Genomic DNA, 22,887 nt, shown 5'->3' on the forward strand with positions numbered 1-22,887 from the left:
TAGTGCTTAGTATAGCAGCGTAGTAAGTGGGTTTTATGAATTGAGCAGTCAGTGTTAGTAGCGTAGTATGTAGCAGTGTTAGTAGCATGAGTTTAGGTAATGCTTTAGTGCTATTTGGTAGATGTTAGCTGTTTAGCAGCGTTAGTAATAGCAGTGTTAGTTTTAGCAGCATTAATGTTAGGTAATAGCAGCTAGTATGTTAGTAATAGCAGCGTAGTATTGATATAGCAGCGAGGTAAGTTAGTGTAGTGTTAGTAATAGCAGCGTAGGTAGTGTTAGTAATAAGCAGTGTTAGTAATGTAAGCAGCATTAATGTTAGTGTTAGTAATAGCAGTGCTAGTGTTAGTGTTAGTAATAGCAGCGTTAGTGTTAGTAGTGTTAGCAATAGCAGTGTTAGCAGGTTAGTAATAGCAGTGTTAGTGTTATCAGCATTAATGTTAGTGTTATAATAGCAGTGTTTCAGTGTTAGCAGTGTTATAGTGTTAGTAATGTTTAGCTGTGTTAGTAGCGTTAGTAATAGCAGTGTTAGTGTAGCAGCATTAATGTTAGTGTTAGTAATAGCAGTGTTAGATGTTAGCAGCATTAATGTTAGCGTTAGTAATAGCAGTGTTAGTGTTAGTAATAGCAGTGTTAGTGTAGAGTCTAAGCAGATTAATGTTAGCATTAGTAATAGCAGTGTTAGTAATGTTAGCAGCATTAATGTTAGCGTTAGTAATAGCGTAGTGTTAGTGTTAGCAGCATTAAGTTAGCGTTAGTAATTACTAACACTACTAACACTGCTAACATTACTAATGCTACTAACATTACTAACACTGCTAACATTACTAATGCTACTAACACTGCTAACATTACTAACACTACTAACATTACTAGCACTACTTTTTAAAATTGTATTTATCCGTTATTTAACTTTGCAAGTCAGTTAAGAACAAATTCTTATTTACAATGGCGGCCTACCCAGGTCAAACCCTAACGACGCTGGGCCAATTGTGCGCTGCCCTATGGGACTCCCAATCACGGCCGGTTGTGATCTTCTTGAACACCAGGCAGAGATACTGGTATCTAGATTAGTGACTACCCTCTTCGGGTAGATGTCAATCGTTTAAACTGACTTCCTCACATTGTCTGCTTTCCTTCATCCCCATTTCTATAAAAKAAACAGATAGGAGAAAGTCCCAAAATAGGTCTGCCATTTCTTACACCAGTGTTTCCCAACCCTAGTCCTCGATTACCCCCAACAGTACACATTTTTATTGTAACCCTGGACAAGCACACCTGATTCAATTTATCATCAAGCCCTCAATGAGTTGAATGAGGTGTTTGTCAAAAGGACCAGGGTTGGGAAACACTGTCTWACACTATATGTGTCTTCAGAATCTGAAACAGTTCTAATTAAAGAGAAAAGAAAGGAAGGAAGGACGGAGGAAGATTATTCCTCCCACAATGGGATAATCTCAATTGGGTTCCTTGATTCCAGATGTCCTCCCCTCTGACCTTCTCCTCCAATGGATTTTGAGGAGGTGAGAAGAGAGGACATGGGGAGTCAAGGAAATGCAATTGAGATTCACCTAGTATTGAGATGCGGCCACACCATTGACTGCAGGGCCAAAGTTAGTACAGTATGAAGATAGGCAGAAACTGCTTCTCCAATAKAAATCCGTATGTATAGGCGATGTCATGGCGACATTGGTAAACTAAACTCATGCACAAAAACCCGTCATCGGGTCTAACGTTCGTCTCTCGCCGAACTGCGTAAGTGCAGGCCGTCAAATCAAAGGCATTCCTTCGATTTGACGTACTTTTTTTTAACGAAAATGAAAACGTGTCAGTTTGTCACTTTCACGAGGTTGGAGTAATAATATGTTCCTCTACTCAAGACATTGACTCAAACCTAGGTTGTGTCTTTAGATTTCGMGAAAATGAACAACTAAGGAAGAATTGTTCACTTCTCTCATTGACTTCTCAAACCAAGGGCGCCACTTYGGTTTTAGAAGTGGAGGGGACATAACCTGGTGTGGGTTCTGAGGGTCCTCCCCCAGAATTTTTTKGGGGGCATCTAAAGTTTATTTCCTGAATTTTTACACCAATATGCCGTCTCTATGTAGAACAAAAAGTAAGCAAAAATCAAGCTAGGTAAGAGCTCATTATTAAATATGTTTAAGTGATTAATAAGACTAAACTAGATCAAAGATAATTCAATAACAAATGTTGTGTTGCACCTTTAACCAATAGCCTAAAAAATGAACAATTCTTGAAAAAATACAGACTTTTGATTGTCTTTATTAAGACATCCTCTATATCAAATTTCRGCCAGACCGACCAGCCAGCCCGWGCTGCCTGGACGCCCAACCCCCCACCAGTCTAGTCAATAACTCAACTCTGTCCCAACACAATTTCCTTCCCAGTTCACACCTTTAATTGTTTTAATTCCCAAGGAAATGGTTTAGAAACAAAAAAYAAACAAAAAAACACACATACACCTCAAATATACATTAACAMACAGAAACAGAAAATCCTCCATATAATTAATCTCATAGGACTAATAGTACTGTAGAKGTCTTTTTACTTGCACACAATTTAGCCGGGTCACCCCGTCTTGTCCCTAGGGGTCCACCACCCTGCAGCTCCCCAACCCAACACACCCCACTCAGCTTTAGGATCTTAGTGAAACATTCATTATTGAGCTTAGGTCAGTGTGTATGTGTTGCGCTCATTCACCGAGTTGTAAAAGCAAGCAGAGCAGAAACKGGCTACTCATTAGTKTACTGATTTAGCTGTCAATGTAACTGCTGTTTAACTTAACATACATTTTTTAAACTATTGTTTATTTGAAGTGCTGAGCTAGTATTGTAACTGACATGTAATGTTAGCTAATGTTTCATTCCCTCTTAACTGAGGTGAATATATAAGCTACACTAGCTAGTAGCTACCACAGCCAGGTCAGCTTTAGCCTCTAGTTRTCTGTCAGATAGCGATATGAGGTGGCGATTATTACTGTTGCTGTTAGCTGTTGTTTGTATAGAAATGTTGTGTAGCCTTCGTTTTGTTCCATTTCAGAAGTAAATTAACTTGGCTAGCTTTCTCCAGTTGGTGTACTGTTAGAGAGAGAGCTTGCCAAAAGTTGGCTAACTTTAGCTATTAATTTTGCCTCAATCACACTAGACCTGAATCAAACGATGAAACCAGATGGCCAAATGATTGAAGACTGATATTCTGACGTTCTTTTCATTGCAGCTTGAGTTTTATTAGTCAGTATGGCAATGTTATTGATCTGTCAGTTTCCCTAGCTAATTCCCTACTTTTCACACTGGCACAGTAATAAACAGCTCTAACATAACAGGCTTCAATGTCATGGTGCACAGTAGAGGTCTACGCAGAACCGATTTCTTCATCCTGCTCCCACCACACCCGCTGGCTTTCGGTCTGACTCCTACCAGCTACTGCAAGAACTGGTCCCAAAAACAACMTAGTCCCGCAATATATTTTTTTACATGCTGTCTAGACCAGGCACAAAGATGCATCCGTGTCCGCCATCGTGCGCATGTTGATTTTGTACATCCACACCAGACGCGATCCAGACACGCAGGTTGAAATATCAAAACAAACTCTGTCCCAACTATATTAATTTAGGGACAGGTCTAAACAAATTAAACATTCATGGACATTTAGCTAGCTAGCCTGCTGTTGCTAGCTAATTTGTCCTGGGATATAAACATTGGGTTGTTATTTTACCTGAAAGGCACAAGGTAATTTTTTTCGGGATCTTTTTAGAATTTGGACCCATTTTGAGTCACACAAAATAGTGTGTTCTCTACTGAGACATTTAATCCACAGATAAAAKGGGAATCWAATAGTTTCTAGTAAAATCTCCTCCTTCAGTAGTTGTAGTAGTAGCAAATATTTTTATAACTAAACCAAGATAGACCACAGCCCGTTGTTTTAAATGGGAACAAATTAGTCATAGTGGGCAGAMCAAGCAAGGAGGTGGGCAGAGCCAAGCACAAGCTAGCGAGATCCTATTGGTGCGTTCTAGCATACATTTGCATATTTCAGTTAGGGAACGCCTACTCTGTGAAGTGTGTGTGTGCAATAACTCAATTTTCCTTTGCACGCCTCCTAAACAACCTAAAACCAACTCTCCTGTGCTGGTCCAGCCAGCCTTCCAGAAGTTTTGCCTTCATGTGGCCGATGTGAAATGGCTAGCTAGTTAGTGGTGGTGCGCGCTAATAGTGTTTCAATCGGTGACGTCACTCACTCTGAGCCCTAGAAKTAGTTGTTCCCCGCGGCTTTTGTGGCGCGATGGGTAACGATGCTTCGTGAGTGACTGTGGTTGATGTGTGCAGAGGGTCCCTGGTTCGAKCCCAGGTTGGGGCGAGGARAGGGACGGAAGCTATACTGTTACATTCACACAGCCTGTCTGCCAACTCTGTCGTGCGTCCTAAATACAGCCTGCTGACCACTCCAAACAGCCTACCTGACCGCTCGGAGGCGTCCGCATGGTCCTAAAGTACATCATTGCCGTCTTTTGTATCACTGCTATTATCACAATGTTAAAACTGGGGGGGGGGGGCAAAAAGGCAATTTCAGAATGTGGTGGGGACATGACCCCTGTATCAAACCCTGGCCTGGTCGGTTTGGTCTTTGCAAGCGTATCCGGAAGTCTTGCGATGTTGCGCMTTTAGGTTTAGAAACTCAGCAGTAGGGCCATCCAACCCCCATCTGTCACGTACTTGCTGGTAGCTGGCAGCTGCACAGCTTGTAAATAACCGCTAGATGTCAGATCACTTACGGTCACGGGGAATCGGAAGTATTTCATCTGGCCGCTAGGGGGCAGCTGTGCACCAAGAGTTTTCCTTCCCCCTCATCGTCGAAACAACAAACCCTACTACGGAGCAAGTGGCGGGGTGAGAGCGTCCAAAACCGCCTCTGACCGCCAGTTTCAAACTCATTTGCGGAAATCGTGGTAATATCCATACAAGAACAGACAACGACTCAACAAAGTAGTGTCTCGTTTGGAAATAAATTGAATAACGGGGTAAGTTATAAAATGGCGGAGTGGAATCTCGAAGTTAGTTGGTTTGTAGCAATTTTGTTGGTAGCTAGCTTCTCATGCTAGCTAGCTAACATAGGCTAGAAGTGCGGAGGCTGCTAGCTACGGAAAGTCGTAAGCTAGCCGCTGGCGCTGTAAGCTACTTTTTTTTGTCTAGTTTATCGTGAATCTGTGTTACGCATACCCGAAAGTAGACCCATTTCACTGAAACGTATCTAGCAAGTTAGCTAAGCTAATATCTAACAAAGTGTTTGTTTACATCCAATAAATGTTGTTCTGTTGAGGAGTTAACGTTAGGTAGGTAACGTATCGGAACTCCCGAGGCAAGATGGAGGACGTAGGGACGCGGTGTTTTTATGTAACTAAATGGTTGTATTGTTGCTCCACAACAAGTGTGTTGTATAAACAAGCTAATTTAGATATTTACATGAACTTTGAGTGCCACGCCGTATTAGCTAGCTAGCTAAATATCAACTGTTTTATTGATAATATGGCTGGCTATCCGAACTCCGTTCGATTGCAGGCAACGGGCTAGGATAGCTAATGTTAACATGGCTAATTAGCTAACTAGCCAGGAAACTAGCTAGCTAACATAACAAGATGGAGAATGGTAGCTAAGCTGCAGCTATGCTAAGCTAACGTTAGTTAGCTACCCAGACAAAATTGAGATTTTCGAGTGTTTTTGCCCTGTAACTAGTTAGTTTACAGAAAAGTGGGTACTACCGTTACTTGAAGGATACMATTTTAACTCTTGGTTTAACGTTAGCCATAGAAGGCAAGTTGTTATTTTCATGTACGTAAAGGGTGACGTTCTGATGACAGCTGATGATGTTAAGCTAGCTAGCTTCGTTAGCTGGCTAGCTCTTTGGCAAGCCAGTCCGGGCAACCTCTCGACATAATACCGGTGTCAATTCTGGACAGTGGCCGTCACTGAGCAAGCCCAAGAGAGCGGCTGTCATACTACCTAGCCAACGGTAGCTAGCCTTGTTCTGGATGCTCTCCGTCGGTTATTTCGACGACGTTAGCTATCGCTAATATAGTTTTAACGTGCTTTGTGTTGCCCAGGCACCCGGGTTTGGCGCCACTTTTTCAGTCCCCATCTTCGAAGTCTTCCTCTCTAGTCAACCAGCCAGAGCGAATACTGTCTCGCGAGTGTCTCCGCTTGTGTATTAAGAAACACAGGATGTTGCTAGCTGATGCTGTTTTATTGCTTGGCAATACAGTTGTAGCTGTATTGTACAATACACTGCTAGCATGTGTAGCTGTATTTGACCCAATTTCAAACACATTATGTATGAATTTAGCTTGCAAGAATGGCTTTGGGCAATTAGATAACATGAAATAAGTCTAATGTCCATTGGAATTGTCGAATGTGTATTGGAAGTCACGTGTTCTAATTCAAGACCATGGGATAAAGTACTTAGCTATCTGGCATTTTAAAGTTGAGTTTGAATCCATCCATTTCCCATTCCTTACATCTCACTGGTTGATGAGGGTAAAGATGCCCCACTCCCCCCCARAAAGCTTTTTACAACCTGCAAAAAAGCATAAACCGGTTACTTACAGACACGAGCAATTTTATTGTACAGTCGAAAGCAATTGATTACTCGTTGGTCGTTACAATTCATTTTCTGATTGACACTTCCTACTGTAATCCTTAGTATAGTACAGTATGTCCACGATCTTAATTATGACACACCCAGGATAGGCTGCTAGGCTCATTTTGGCCTCCTGTAGCCCAAAACCTGTCCTGACGACATACTAGTATTAACAATATTGTTGATTCATTTTTATATATAAAAATGAAAACTATTAGATAATATTTGTTTTTAATGTCGTAATTTGGTTGAGTATCCCACTCTCCTCCCTGCTGTTTGCTTTGTAATATATCCACTAGTGTTAATACTTTGTTCTGATTGGTTAGGATCTCTAACGGAGGATGAAGTGAACTCTCCTTTATATGGTCATGGGGGGACGTTCCAATGTCCAGCCCTGGGGTGATGTTTCCTGTAAACCAAGGAGCGAGATAGCCAATCAGCTCACAACTGAGCATGACAGTAGGGATAGAGCCCGCCCCCTGTTACCATGTGAAAGCAGTATTTTTGTTTTTTTTTGTCTGTGTGAAGAACCACTGGCTGATACTGAGGCCTGTTCACGGGATGCAATGTGTATGTTGTAGAAGTTCAGCAGCAGGTTATCATACAACTCCTCTCAAATCAAATTGTATTAGTCACATGCGCTGAATATAACAGGTGAAATGCAGTGAAATGCTTACTTACGGGCCCCTAACCAACAATGCAGTTTMAAAAAAATACGGATAAGAATAAGAGAKAAAAGCAACAAGTAATTAAAGAGCAGCCGTAAAATAACAATATCGAGACTATATACAGGGGGGTACTGACACAGAGTCAATGTGCGGGGGCACCGGTTAGTTGAGGTAGTATGTACATGTAGGTAGAGATAATAAAGTGACTATGCATAGATGATGACAACAGAGAGTAGCAGTGGTGTAAAGAAATGAGGTGGTGGGGGGCGGTCACTGCAAATAGTCTGGGTAGCCATTTCRCTAGATGTTCAGGAGTCTTATGGCCTGGGGGTAGAAGCTGTTTAGAAGCCTCTTGGACCTAGATTTGGCGCTGCGGTACAGCTTGCCGTGTGGTAGCAGAGAGAACAGTCTATGACTAGGGTGGCTGGAGTCTTCGACAATTTTTAGGGCCTTCCTCTCTCTGACACCGCCTGGTATAGAGGTCCTGGATGGCAGGAAGCTTGGTCCTAGTGATGTACTGGGCCGTTCGCACTACCCTCTGTAGTGCCTTGCGGTTGGAAGCCGAGCAGTTGCCATACCAGGCAGTGATGCAACCAGTCAGGATGCTGTCTTCTCTGAATGTAACTCCAATACCCATGCATTCTCTTCCCCTTCTGTTTTCTCCTCCAGGTCCTATGCTACCGTTCCACTGCCTTGTGGACACTGAGGATCTGAGGTCTGTTCTTATTTCAGTTGAATCAGACATGTTAGAGAAATGATAGCGGCACCAGAGTTACCGTCGGAGTTCCACTATCCTCAGTAAGTGGCTACTTCCATGGTGTGTGTGTGTGTGTGTGTCAACCGGCATGCAGCAGACTGTTTCTAATGTGTGTGTTTTTGCCAGGGATTCGGACACCCGTTTCTCCTCAGACACAGACTTCTCTGAGGCTCCTGATGTCAGTATCAACCCAACCAAAGGAAAGGTACGACCAGGCCTCGTCTTCCTCAAGCTCTACACCACAGCCTATTATAACCTCTTCCCCAAGCTATATACTACATATTATAAACTGGGTGGTTTGAGCCCTGAATGCTGATTGGCTGACCGTGTACCACGGGTATGACAAAATATTTATTTTTACTGCTCTAATTACGTTGGTAACCAGTTTATAATAGCAATAAGGCACCTCCGGGGGTTTGTGTTACATCGCCAATATACCACGGCTAAGAGTAACCTTACTCAAGGTTACATAATATTAGAGCCTCTTCCTCACGCTATACACCACAACATAATATTAGAACCTCTTCCTCACGCTATACCCCACAACATAATATTAGAACCTCTTCCTCACGCTATACACCACAACATAATATTAGAACCTCTTCCTCACGCTATTCATAGGTTGCACCTCTGTCTTGGTTATGCCATTGTTAGGAATGTTCACAAGATGTCCTCTATCGGCGGTGTTTTAAAGTGGTGAGAAGCCCAGTCGTTCTGGATGGAGGCTAACTACTGTTTAGTCTAAATTACACTATAGTGCCTGGAAATACCATGACATTGGTAAAGTAGTTAAATATTTATTAGGAAACTACTTTTCCAGCATTATCATCTTGTCAAATTTACTTTAAAAGAGATGGCAATGTTGTTATTAGCTAGCAAAGTTTGTCAGAAATAGCTAGCAATGCTAAAGTTAKCGAGCTCAAATCCGATGGCCYCCCCTCAATGCTAGCTAACGTTATACTGCATCTAAAGTCAATCTGGTGACATCAAAAGATTTTCCTACTAATTATTTGACCCCCCCTTGGAATGTCATTGTATTTCCAAGCCAATGTAATGTATTTTTTTAAATGAATCTTCATCAGCGCTCTTTGATGATGMATTAAGTAGAATGCTCAATCGGGCATCAGTCCAAAACGAACGTTCAAAACAATATTGTGACATAACATGCAACCCATCAATAGACACCACGTAATATTCACTTCATCCTCAAGTTACTGTATACACAACACATAATATTAGTAAGTATTATGCTGTTTACACTTTTATTGACTTTTCTCAACTCTTTTTCTCTCYACCACTCCCTCCATCCCAGGGGGGGAAAAAGGGGAAGAAGGCGGCAGGAGAGAAGGGTAAAGGAGGGAAGGGAGTGGGGGGTGCAGGGAGGATGAACGGCCACTACCAGGAGAATGGCATGGAGAACCTGATGCTGTTCGAGGTTGTCAAGATGGGTAAAAGCGCCATGCAGGTGTGTGTGTATACGCTGCTTGACCAAAAGTATGTGGACAGCTGCTCATTGATCATCTTATTCCCAAATCTTAGGCATTAATATGGAGTTGGTCCCCCCTTTGCTGCTATAACAGCCTCCACTCTTCTGGGAAGGCTTTCCATTAGATGTTGGAACATTGCGGGGGACTTGCTTCCATTCAGCCACAAGCATTAGTGAGGTCGGGCACTGACAATGGGCGATTAGGGCTGGCTCGCAATTTGTTGTTCCTATGGCATCGAGCTTACACCACTCCAGCTGACGCTGGTGATCTTAGACTTGTGTGCGGCCGCTCGGCCATGGAAACACATTTCATGAATCTCTCGACGAACCGTTCTTGTGCTGACGTTGCTTCCAGAGGCAGTTTGGAACTCGGTAGTGAGTCTTGCAACCAAGGACAGGTGATTTTTACACGCTTCAGCACTTGGCGATCGCGTTCAGTGAGCTTGTGTGGCCTACCACTTCGCAACGTTGTTGGTCCTAGACATTTCCACTTCACAACAACAGTTGACCGGTGCAGCTCTAGCAGGGCAGAAATTTGACGCACTGACTTGTTGGAAAGGTGGCATCCTATGACGGTGCCACATTGAAAGTCACTGCGCTCTTCAGTAAGGCCATTCTACTGCCAATGTTTGTCTACGGAGAGTGAATGTCTGTGTGCCTGATTTTTTTTCTCCCAATGGTAAATTTAATTWAAAAAATTATACACCTGTCAGCAACTGGTGTGGCTGAAATAGCCGAATCCACTCATTTGATGGGGTGTCCACATACTTTTGTATATATAGTGTGTGAAACACATAGTGTATCTGTGAGCCTACACACAGAAGTGGCTTGGGCCTTTAACAGGCCCATAGTTTATTTGATTATCAACAGTTCTTGATTATTTAATGACCAGAACAGCTTTATTAGAGTTGAAACACAGTGACTGTATGTTAGTTGTACTTATTGTCTAACTCTGCTGCTGTTTGTCCTGGCTCCAGTCTGTGGTGGATGACTGGATTGAGGCGTATAAAACCGACAGGGACATGGCTCTGCTAGACCTGATCAACTTCTTCATCCAGTGTTCTGGCTGTAAAGGAGTGGTCAGTGGAGAGATGTTCCGAAACATGCAGAACTCTGAGATCATCAGGAGGATGACAGAGGAGTTTGACGAGGTAGGTTTTGTGTGTGAGTGTGTGAGACGTGGTAGGTGCATCACTCTGGGTTAAAGTTTAGTCGGTCACCTGAAATGTACCAGTTGATTGGTTCAGTTTTACATGTCATTGCCCTTTGAGTTGCATGCAATAGTGAAGCCATAACTCCCATAAACATTCTCTCTCCACCCTCCTCCTACCCCTCTATAGGACAGCGGAGACTATCCTCTGACCATGGCGGGTCCACTGTGGAAGAAGTTTAAGGGTAGTTTCTGTGAGTTCATTGCTGTCTTGGTGAGACAGTGTCAGTACAGCATCATCTATGATGAGTACCTCATGGACACGGTCATATCGCTCCTCACCGGACTGTCGGACTCACAGGTCCGAGCCTTCAGGCACACCAGCACACTGGCAGGTAAGGGAGAGAGAATGGGTGTGGTCAGGGGATATGTCTGTCTGAATTGGTCGGTTATTTCCGTCTTCCCTGGGCACACGGATACGCTGATTAACTGTGTGTGTGTGTGTGTGTGTGTGTGTGTAGCTATGAAACTGATGACAGCCCTGGTGAATGTAGCTCTGAACCTGAGCATCAACATGGACAACACACAGCGGCAGTACGAGACAGAGAGAAACAAGAATGTCGCCAAGAGAGCCAACGACCGGCTGGAGCTACTGCTGCAGAAACGCAAAGAGGTGAGAGGGATGAGGTCAGAGTTAGGCTCCTCCTGGGTTGGTGTTGGGGAACTGGCTAATGCTTCTTGGGCCTTTGGTTTAAGGTTAGTTTGGCTCATGTTTTCCTTAGGGTTATCTGCTCTCGCTGCTTCTCAGAATGTGCTTTCTAAAACATCCTCTCTGCACAGACAATTTACCCAGGTGCAGGAGCTTCCTGAGAGTTGTTTTCCAATCAGATGATGTATTACATTTAGAGATGAGGATGCTTGAAGACATGCTGTAGGAGCGTAACCAGTCAGTTAGCCTGTAGTCAGACAGGGAGAGTTAAAGGGTTCTACTAGGCCCTGTGGTTGAGCTGGCATCAATGGCTGTGTCCTAGTTTATATAACACTGTGTCCCACTGGGCTTCCATCTGCACAATAATTCTACTACGACCACACCAGAACATGAAACACTGCTGTCTCCTACTACTAATAAAACCCCACCAGAACAACATGAAACACTGTTGTCTCCTACTACTAATACAACCCCACCAGAACAACATGAAACACTGTTGTCTCCTAACTTACTAATACAACCCCACCAGAACAACATGAAACACTGTTGTCTCTTACTACTAATACAACCCCACAGAACAACATGAAACACTGTTGTCTCCTACTACTAATACAACCCCACCAGAACAACATGAAACACTGTTGTCTCCTCCTACTAATACCACCCCACCAGAACAACATGAAACACTGTTGTCTCCTCCTACTAATACAACCCCACCAGAACAACATGAAACACTGTTGTCTCTTACTACTAATACAACCCCACCAGAACAACATGAAACACTGTGTGTCTCCTCCTACTAATACAACCCCACCAGACAAACATGAAACACTGTTGTCTCTTACTACTAATACAACCCCACCAGAACAACATGAAACACTGTTGTCTCTACTACTAATACAACCCCACCAGAACAACATGAAACACTGTTGTCTCCTACTACTAATACAACCCCACCAGAACAACATGAAACACTTGCTCCTACTACTAATACAACCCCACCAGAACAACATGAAACACTGTTGTCTCCTACTACTAATACAACCCCACCAGAACAACATGAAACACTGTGTAATTATACACCTCTGTGCCTTCATAACTATACTAGCTATCTCTCTGTAATGTTTGGTTATCTTGATTTTCTTGGTGTAAGTTCAGCCTGATGAACCCTGATCAAAATGTTATCTTACTGATTYCTYGTTCTAATTTCAGCTTCAAGAAAACCAGGACGAAATTGAAAACATGATGAATGCTATATTCAAGGGTGTGTTTGTACACCGATATCGGTACGTGGCCTGTCCATTGTTCCCATCATAGTAATGATCATAAATAGGATGGATTTCATTTGAGATATATTATCCCACTGTATAGAGGGTATGRTGATGATGATGATGAAGGTTGTGTGTTGTGTTACAGTGATGCCATAGCAGAGATCAGAGCTATCACTATAGAGGAGATAGGAATGTGGATGAAGCTGTACAGTGACGCCTTCCTCAACGACAGCTACCTGAAATACGTAGGCTGGACCATGCACGACAAGGTGAGGGAGAGTGTGTGTGTGTTCGCGCTTATTAGCAAGGTGTTGTGTTTGAGTTAGGTGTGTGTGCAATTCTAACGAGTTTGTATGTGTGTGTTAGAAGCGTGTGTAATTCCAACGTGTGTGTGTGTGTGTGTGTGTGTGTGTGTAGCAAGGCGAGGTGCGTCTGAAATGTTTGACAGCGCTGCAGGGTCTCTACTACAACAGAGAACTGAACACCAGACTGGAGCTGTTCACCAGCCGCTTCAAGGTCAGAGCGCCACCTGGTGGACACATCAATACACTACAACTAGTTACCTCAAGGCTCAATTTTCATAACAAATGCCATTTAGCAGACTATTTTATCCAAAACGACTTACAGTAGTACGTTCATGAGTTTTCATATGGGTGGCCCAGCGGTGTTGAGTAGAGGTATTTCCTGGCTGAACTACTACTATGCCCTGTTGATTTTGAGTAGAAGTATTTCAGCTAAATCTGAAATCTTTGTCATTAATTTCCTCTCTTCACAGGACCGCATTGTCTCCATGACTCTGGACAAGGAGTATGACGTCGCAGTACAAGCAATAAAACTGCTCACTCTGGTACTACAGTAAGTTGCTACAGTTCAGCTGTCGGTGTTTCATTTGTGTTTCATCTATACTGTGTCTATTACAGTAGTACAGATGAGGTACTGAGCCCGGGGGATTGTATGTGTATTACAGTAGTACAGATGAGGTATTGAGCCCGGGGGATTGTATGGTGTGTGTATTACAGTAGTACAGATGAGCTATTGAGCCCGGGGGATTGTATGGAATGTGTATTACAGTAGTACAGATGAGGTATTGAGCCCGGGGGATTGTATGGTATGTGTATTACAGTAGTACAGATGAGGTATTGAGCCCGGGGGATGTATGTGGTATTACAGTAGTACAGATGAGGTATTGAGCCGGGGGATTGTATGTGTATTACAGTAGTACAGATGAGGTATTGAGCCCGGGGGATTGGTTAATGGTGTATGTATTACAGTAGTACAGATGAGGTATTGAGCCCGGGGGATTGTATGGTGTGTGTATTACAGTAGTACAGATGAGGTACTGAGCCCGGAGGACTGTGAGAGCGTCTATCACCTGGTCTACTCTGCCCACCGACCGGTCGCCATAGCAGCCGGGGAGTTCCTCTTCAAGAAGTAGGATTTGTTTTATAATTTTTTTTATTTAATCTGTTGTCACACATTCTTCTATCATGTATTTATTTTCTCTTAAGTCCTATCAATCAATCAAAATACTCTTGAAAACAGTTCAAGAGATTGTCCTGCAAAATGTAAAATGTGATGCTAAAACCCCATGTCTGGTTTCTTCCCTGGAACAGCAAGAGATAGAGGGAGCAGAGCTGAAGAGAGGAAGGTGGATGGATTAGAGAAAGAGAGGGGCAGGCAGGAGGAGAAAGGGGGTGTGAGGAGAAGGAGAGAGTAGGAACTTGAGGTTGGTAGATCTGGGATATGGTTTTCTGGCGTGGACACATTCCTTGTCTGTTTTATTTAGGCTGGGCTAGTGCCTATAAGTGAGGTTTATATACACTATATGACCAAAAGTATGTGGACACCTGCTCCTCAAACATCTCATTCCAAAATCATGGGCATTAATGTGGTGTTGGTCCCACCCCTTTGCTGCTATAACAGCCTCCACTCTTCTGGGAAGGTTTTCCACTAGATGTTGGAACATTGCTGCGGGGACTTGCTTCCATTCAGCCACAAGAGCATTAGTGAGGTCGTTCCAATTCATCCCAAAAGTATTCGATGGGGTTGAGGTCAGGGGGCTCTGTAGGCCAGTCAAGTTCTTCCACACAGATCTCGATAAACCAGAGTGGACCTCGCTTTGTGCACGGGGGCATTGTCATGCTGAAACAGGAAAGGGCCTTCCCCAAATTGTTGCCACAAAGTTGGAAGGACAGAATCGTCTAGAATGTCATTGTATGCTGCAGTGTTAAGAATTCCTTTCACTGGAGCTAAGGGGCCTAGTCTGAACCCTAAGGGGCCCAGCCCCAGACCATTATTCCTCCACCAAACGTTACAATTGGCGCTATGCATTGGGGCAGGTAACGTTCTCATGGCATCCGCCGAAACCCAGATTAGTTTGTCGGACTGCCAGATGGTGAAGCGTGATTCATCGCTCCAGAGAACGCGTTTCCACTGCTCCAGTGTCCAATGGTGGCGAGCTTTACATCACTCCAGCGGACGCCTTGGTATTTTATTAGGATCCCCATTAGCTGTTGCGAAGCATGACATAATACAGAACATTAATAGACAAGGACAAAACTACATCAATTACATTTTTTTTAAAGGCCTGCATATCAATACACAAACTATCTCGGCCAAATATGGGAGAGGCGTTGTGCCGTGAGGTGTTGCTTTATCTGGTGTTTGAAACCGAGTTTGCTGACCGATTGCGCAATATGAGATGGAAGTTACATGGCTCTATATAATACTGTACGTGTTGTTGAATTTGATCTGGATTTGGGGACTGAAAAGACCCCTGGTGGCATGTCTAGTGGGGTAAGTGTGTGTGTCAGAGCTGTGTGTAAGTTGACTATGCAAACAATGGGGTTTTCCACACATTGTTTCTTATAAAAAGAAGTGATGCAGTCAGTCTCTCCTCAACTCTTAACCAAGAGAGACTGGCATGCATAGTATTTATATCAGCCCTCTGATTACAATGAAGAGCAAGACGTGCCGCTCTGTTCTGGGCCAGCTGCAGCTTAACTAGGTCTTTCCTTGCAGCACTCGACCACATGACTGGACCATAATCAAGATAAGGCAAAACTAGAGCCTGCGGAGCGTCTCTTTATTACGGACAGACCTCTCCCCATCTTTACAACCATTCATATGCTTGGCGTTGCTCATGGTGATCTTAGGCTTGTGTGTGGCTGCTCGGCCATGGAAACCACTCATTTCATAATCTCTCGGTGAACAGTTCTTGTGCTGAAGTTGCTTTCAGAGGCCGTTTGGAACGCAGTAGTGAGTGTTGCAAACAAGGACAGATTTTTACGCACTTAGCAGTCCCGTTCTGTGAGCTTGTGGTGGTCTACCACTTCGCTGCTGAGCCGTTGTTGCTCCTAGAAGTTCCCACTTCACACATAACAGCACTTACAGTTGACCGGGGAAGCTCTAGCAGGGCTAGAAATTTAATGACCTGACTTGTTGACGTGCCACATTGAAGGTCACTGAGCTCTTCAGTAAGGCCATTCTACTGCTAATGTTTGTCTATGGAGATTGCATGGCAGTGTGCTATTTTTATACACCTGTCAGTAACGGGTGTGGCTGAAATAGCCAAATCCACTAATTTGAAGGGGTGTCCACATACTTCTGTATATTTAGGGTAATTTGATATAGTTTTCTAAATCTAATACTCGTGACTCTGCTCTCCAGACTGTTCAGTACGCGGGAGCCGGAAGAGGAGGGCGCCCCAAGAGGAGAGGGAGACAAAGCCCCAACGCCAACTCATCAAAACTACTGTTTTCTTCTTCCTGGAGAGCGAGGTACACACACACAAACAACACACACACACACACACACACACACACACACACACACACCACAGTTCTGACCCTGTCTCTACCTCCATGAACATGCTGCATACTTACAAGACTCACTGGGAGAAATACCCTGCCCCTGCTTATCTCTCCCGTGTGTATTCCAGCTTCATGAGCATGCTGCGTACCTGGTGGACTCTCTGTGGGAGAGTGGAGCAGACTTACTGAAGGACTGGGAATGTATGACCAGCCTGCTACTGGATGACCCTGTGCCAGGGGAGGAAGGTATGACCTCTGACCTCTATACTTGACCTTTGACCCATAACCTCTATACCTTGTCTCTAATATATCTGGTGTGTGTAGCCCTGACAGACAGACAGGAGACGGCTCTCATAGAGATCATGCTGTGTACGGTGCGCCAGGCTGCAGAGTGCCACCGCCCGTAGGCCGCGGAACTGGGAAAAGGGTGAGAGACTAGACTGGTCAGAAAAGGGAACTCTCTCTGCTCTCAAGTCAATGGGCTTCATTGGCATGGGAAATGTATGTTTATATTGCCAAAGCAAGCGAAATAGATAATAAACAATAAAAAATGAACAGTAAACATCACACTCGAGTTTCGAAAAGAATAAAGACATTTCAAATGTCATGGCTATGTAAGTTATGTTACTATGTGCAAATAGTTTAATCACAAAAGGGAAATAAATTAACATGTGTTGTATTTACAATGGGGTTTGTTTCCCCGCCAGGTGATGACAGCGAAGGAGAAGAAGACCCAGCTAGATGACAGGACCAGAATGACAGAGCTGTTTGCTGTGACGTTACCCCCTCTGCTGGCCAAGGTAGGACACTGCACCTTCACCCTCTCTAATAAAACGTGTGTCCCCTGCATGCAGTACTGTGTGTGAGTGTGCTGCCTCTCTTTGTTTCAGTACTCCATAGATACAGAGAAGGTGACCAACCTGCTGCAGCTCCCTCAGTTCTTTGACCTGGATATCTACACCACGGACGACTAGAGAAGGTCTAACCCCCGACCCTACACTGTAGTCTAATTCAAACACTAACCCCGACCTACGCTGTAGTCTAATTCAAACGCTAACCCCCGACCCTAGTGTAGTTCTAATTCAAAACTCTAACCCCCGACCTACGCTGTAGTCTAATTCAAACTCTAAACCCCGACCCTACGCTGTAGTCTAATTCAAACTCTAACCCCGACCCTACGCTGTATCTATTCAACTCTAACCCGCCTACGCTGTAGTCTAATTCAAACTCTAACCCCGACCCTACGCTGTAGTCTAATTCAAACTCTAACCCCGCCTACGCTGTAGTCTAATTCAAACTCTAAACCCCGACCCTTACGCTGTAGTCTAATTCAAAACGTCTAACGTCCCGACCTCTACGCTGTAGTCTAATTCAAAAACTCTAACCCCCGACCCTACGCTGTTAGTCTAATTCAAACCTAACCGACCCTACACTGTAGTTCATTCAAACTTCTAACCCCCGACCTACCCTGTAATCTAATTCAAACTCTAACCCCCGACCCTACGCTGTAGTCTAATTCAAACTCTAACCCCCGACCTCGCCGCTGTAGTCTAATTCAAACTCTAACCCCGACCTACGCTGTAGTCTAATTCAACTCTAACCCCCGACCCTACGCTGTAGTCTAATTCAAACTCTAACCCCCGACCTACGCTGTAGTCTATTCAAACTCTAACCCGACCCTACGCTGTAGTCTAATTCAAACTCTAACCCCCGACCCTACGCTGTAGTGTAATTCAAACTCTAACCACCCGACCCTACGCTGTAGTCTAATTCAAACGCTAACCCCGACCCCTACGCTGTAGTCTAATTCAAACTCTAACCCCCGACCCTACGCTGTAGTCTAATTTCAAACTCTAACCCCCGACCTTACGCTGTAGTCTAATTCAAACTCTAACCCCCACCTACGCTGTAGTCTAATTCAAACTCTAACCCCCGGACCCTACGCTGTAGTCTAATTCAAACGCTAACCCCCGACCCTACGCTGTAGTCTAATTCAAACACCCCGACCCTACGCTGTAGTCTAATTCAAACCCCCGACCCTACGCTTGTAGTCTAATTCAAACGCTAACCCCCGACCCTACGCTTGTAAGTCTAATTCAAACTCTAACCCCCGACCCTACGCTGTGTCTTAATTCAAACTCTACCCCCGACCCTACGTGTAGTCTAATTCAAACTCTAACCCCGACCTACGCTGTAGTCTAATTCAAACTCTAACCCCCGACCCTACGCTGTAGTCTAATTCAAAACTCTAAAACGCCCGACCCTACGCTGTTAGTTCTAATTCAACCTCTAACCCCGACCTGCGCTGTAGTCTACATCAAAACCTAACCCCCGACCTACGCTGTAGTCCTAATTCCAAACTCTAACCCCCGACCCTACGCTTGTAGTCTAATTCAAACTCTAACCCGCCCTACGCTGTAGTCTAATTCAACTTACCCCGACCCTACGCTGTAGTCTAATTCAAACTCTAACCCCCGACCTCTACGCTGTAGTCTAATTCAAACTCTAACCCCCGACCCTACGCTGTAGTCTAATTCAAAACTCTAACCCGACCCTACGCTGTAGTCTAATTCAAACGCTAACCCCCGACCTACGCTGTATGTCTAATTCAAACGCTAACCCCCACCTCTACGCTGTAGTCTAATTCAAAACTCTAACCCCCGGACCCTACGCTGTAGTCTATTCAAACTACTAACCCCCGACCCTACGCTGTAGTCTATTCAACTCTACCCGACCCTACGCTGTAGTCTAATTCAAACTCTAACCCCCGACCCTACGCTGTAGTCTAATTCAAATCTAACCCCGACCCTACGCCTGTAGTCTAATTCAAACTCTAACCCCGACCTACGCTGTAGTCTAATTCAAACTCTAACCCCGCCTACGCTGTAGTCTAATTCAAACTCTAACCCCGACCCTAACGCTGTAGTCAAATTCAAACTCTAACCCCGACCTACGCTTAGTCTAATTCAAACTCTAACCCCGACCCTACGCTGTAGTCAAATATCAAACTCTAACCCCCGACCCTACGCTGTAGTCAATTCAAACACTAACGCCCGACCCTACGCTGGAGTCTAATTCAAACTCTAACCCCTGACCCTACCACTAACCTGATTCAAAGCACTGTGCAGTACAATGACAGCTGTGAAATATCAATGCATAACACTGCAAGACGTCTATAAAACAATTTCCGACTCCCTCCCTCTTCTTCTAGCACTTGGAGGCGTTGCTGCGTTCAGATCAGGAAGATGGTGGAGAAACACACAGACACAGAGGTGCTGGGGCTTGCTCGAAGACCTACCACGCTCTCTGCACGAGGAGTTCACCATCTTTAACAGAGTGGACATCGCCAGGTCACAGCTGCTGGATGAACTGGTCGGACAAATTCAACACTGCTAGAAGACTTCTTACAAGAGGTGAAGAGGGAGTGATGAGGGAATGGGAGAATAGAACCGGTGGACAATCAAGACTGTTAAAGGACTTCCCTAACGGGGTGAGAGAGGGATTGGAGGAGAGACGCTCAGAGGATGAGAAAGCTGTTTGGGCCGAGAGGGACTTCTACCACCAGTCTAGTTCATTCTACATCAATTAGGGGGATGGACCAGTTTGTGTGTAGTTGATATACTGATCTGTCTCTGTGTGTGGTTGATACTGATCTGTCTCTGTGTGTAGTTGATACCTGAGATCTGTGGTCTGTGTGTAGTTGATACTGTATCTGTCTCTGTGTGTGGTGAATTTTTTGACTGATCTGTCTCTGTGTGTGGTTGACTACTGATCTGTCTCTCTGTGTGTGGGTTGATACTGATCTGTCTCTGTGTGTGGTTGATACTGATCTGTCTCTGTGGGGTTGATACTGATCTGTCTCTGTGTGTAGTAGAGTCTGTTATACTGATCTGTGTCTGTGTGTGGTTGATACTGATCTGTCTCTGTGTGTGGTTGATACTGATCTGTGTTGTGTGTAGTTGATACTGACACTGATCTGTCTCTCTGTGTGGTTGATACTGATCTGTGTCTGTGTGGTAGTTGATACTGACATGGTCTGTCTCTGTGTGTGTGGTTGATACTGACACTGATCTGTCTCTGTGTGTGTGGTTGATACTGACACTGATCTGTCTCTGTGTGTGGTTGATACTGACACTGATCTGTCTGTGTGTGTGGTTGATACTGACACTGATCTGTTCTGTGTGTGGTTGATACTGACACTGATTGTCTGTTTGTAGTTGACACTGGTCTGTCTCTGTGTGTGGTGATACTGATCTGTCTCTGTGTGTGGTTGATGCTGATCTGTCTCTGTGTGTGGTTGATGCTGATTGTCTTGTGTGTAGTTGATACTGATCTGTCTCTGTGTGTGGTTGATACTGATCTGTCTCTGTGTGTAGTTATACTGATCTGTCTGTGTGTGGTTGATTACTGACACTGGTCTGTCTCTGTGTGTGGGTTGATACTGACACTGGTCTGTCTTGTGTGGTTGATACTGATCTGTCTCTGTGTGTGGTTTGATACTGATCTGTCTGTTGTGGTTATACTGATCTGTATGTGTGTGTGGTTGATACTGACACTGGTCTGTTCTCCTGTGTGTGGTTGATACTGACACTGGTCTGTCTCTGTGTGTGGTTGATACTGACACTGGTCTGTCTCTGTGTGTGGTTGAACACTGGTCTGTCTCTGTGTGTGGTTGACACTGGTCTGTCTCTGTGTGTGGTTGAACACTGATCTGTCTCTGTGTGTGGTTGACACTGATCTGTCTCTGTGTGTGGTTGACACTGATCTGTCTCTGTGTGTGGTTGACACTGATCTGTCTCTGTGTTCAGGGTGAGGAGCCTGATGATGATGATGCTACCAGGGTCTGTCTACTCTCAGAGAAATCAAGCATTCCACAAGTAAAGAACACTCTGTCCCTCTCCTCTTCTGTCTTCTCTCTCTCTCTGCTGTCTCTCTCTCCTCTCTCTCTGCTCTTTCTCTGTCTCTCTCTCCTCTCTGTCTCTCTCCTTCTGTCTCTCCCTCTCTCTCTCTCTGTCTCTCTCTCTCCTCTGTCTCTCTCTCCTCTCTGCTCTCTGTCTCTCTCTCCTCTCTGTCTCTCTCCTCTGTCTCTCTTTTGTCTCTCTCTCTCTCTGTCTCTCTCTTCTCTCTCTTCTCTCTCTCTCTCTCTCTCTCTGTCTGTCTGTCTGTCTGTCTGTCTGTCTGTCTGTCCTGTCTGTCTGTCTGTCTGTCTGTTGTCTGTCTCTGTCTGTCTGTCTGTCTGTTCTGTCTGTCTGTCTCTCTCTCCTGTCTGTCTGTCTGTTCTGTCTCTCTCTCTGTCTGTCTGTTCTGTCTCTCTTCCTCTGTCTGTCTGTCTGTCTCTCTCTCTCTCTCTGTCTGTCCTGTCTGTCTTCTCTCCTCTCTGTCTGTCTGTCTGTCTCTCTCTCCTCTCTGTCTCTCTCCTCTCTGTCTCCTGACATTCTTAACTGTCTTCCCCCAGTGCTCATGACCTCTCCCAGTGGGATCTGTTCAGCAGTAACTTCAAGTTGCTCAACACGGGCATTGAGAACGGTGACATGCCAGAGCAGATAGTGGTCCATGCTCTACAGTGTACCCACTACGTTGTCCTGTGGCACCTGGCCAAGGTCTCAGAGGGCAGCCACAGAAAGGTATGCAGCTGGCTGGCAGCCAACTGGCTGGCAGCTCAGAACCTTCTCATTTGTGTGTTATCTGGTAGCTAGGACAATGGCATTGGGGAGGCAGTGAAGGTTTATACAGCAAATCTTTTGATGGTTCACTCATGTTGTATGTAATCTCGGAGGATGTGTGTTGATCACGTAATATTGTTTTTGTAGGAGGAGCTGCTGAGCCTGAGGAAACAGATGCGGATGTTCTGTCTGATGTGTCAACGTTACCTCACCAACGTAAACACAACCGTCAAGGAACAGGTACTGTCCTGTAGCAGCTATTCACATCCTAGTGATTTTAAATCCGGTTATTTTCAAACCTGAAATTCTCAGAATCCCCGTGCCACGCCATTGAGATGAGGAAGACGTGGCCGAGGAGGCAGACCGCTGATAACCAACCGTCCATCTCCTCTGTCCCCCCCAGGCGTTCACCATACTGTGTGATGTGTTGCTGGTCTTCAGTCATCAGATGGTCTCAGGAGGCAGAGAGCAGCTGGAGCCGCTGGTCTACAGTCCTGATGATTCGTTACAGACAGAACTACTGTCCTTCATACTGCACCATGTCTTCATAGACCAGGACGATGACAACTGCAGCACAGGTACACACACTGCTAACCACACACATACCGCTAGTCTTTTCTAGTAGTTTGCTTATTTTCACTTGAAAATAGCTCTTGTTGGTTAGCGACGGCCAAACGAGACCCTGCTAAATGAATGACGTTACCGTCTGGCCCTGTGATATGT

At 44.7% G+C, this 22,887-nt stretch overlaps 1 pseudogene; it reads left to right on the forward strand.

Annotated features, from left to right (window-relative positions):
* The first annotated feature begins 4,844 nt into the window (after window positions 1-4,844).
* Window positions 4,845-22,887, forward strand: part of LOC111965584 (cohesin subunit SA-2-like) — a 31,757-nt pseudogene continuing 13,714 nt past the window's right edge.

This window comes from Salvelinus sp. IW2-2015, linkage group LG6.2 (assembly GCF_002910315.2).
Source record: "Salvelinus sp. IW2-2015 linkage group LG6.2, ASM291031v2, whole genome shotgun sequence".
NCBI lineage: Eukaryota > Metazoa > Chordata > Actinopteri > Salmoniformes > Salmonidae > Salvelinus > Salvelinus sp. IW2-2015.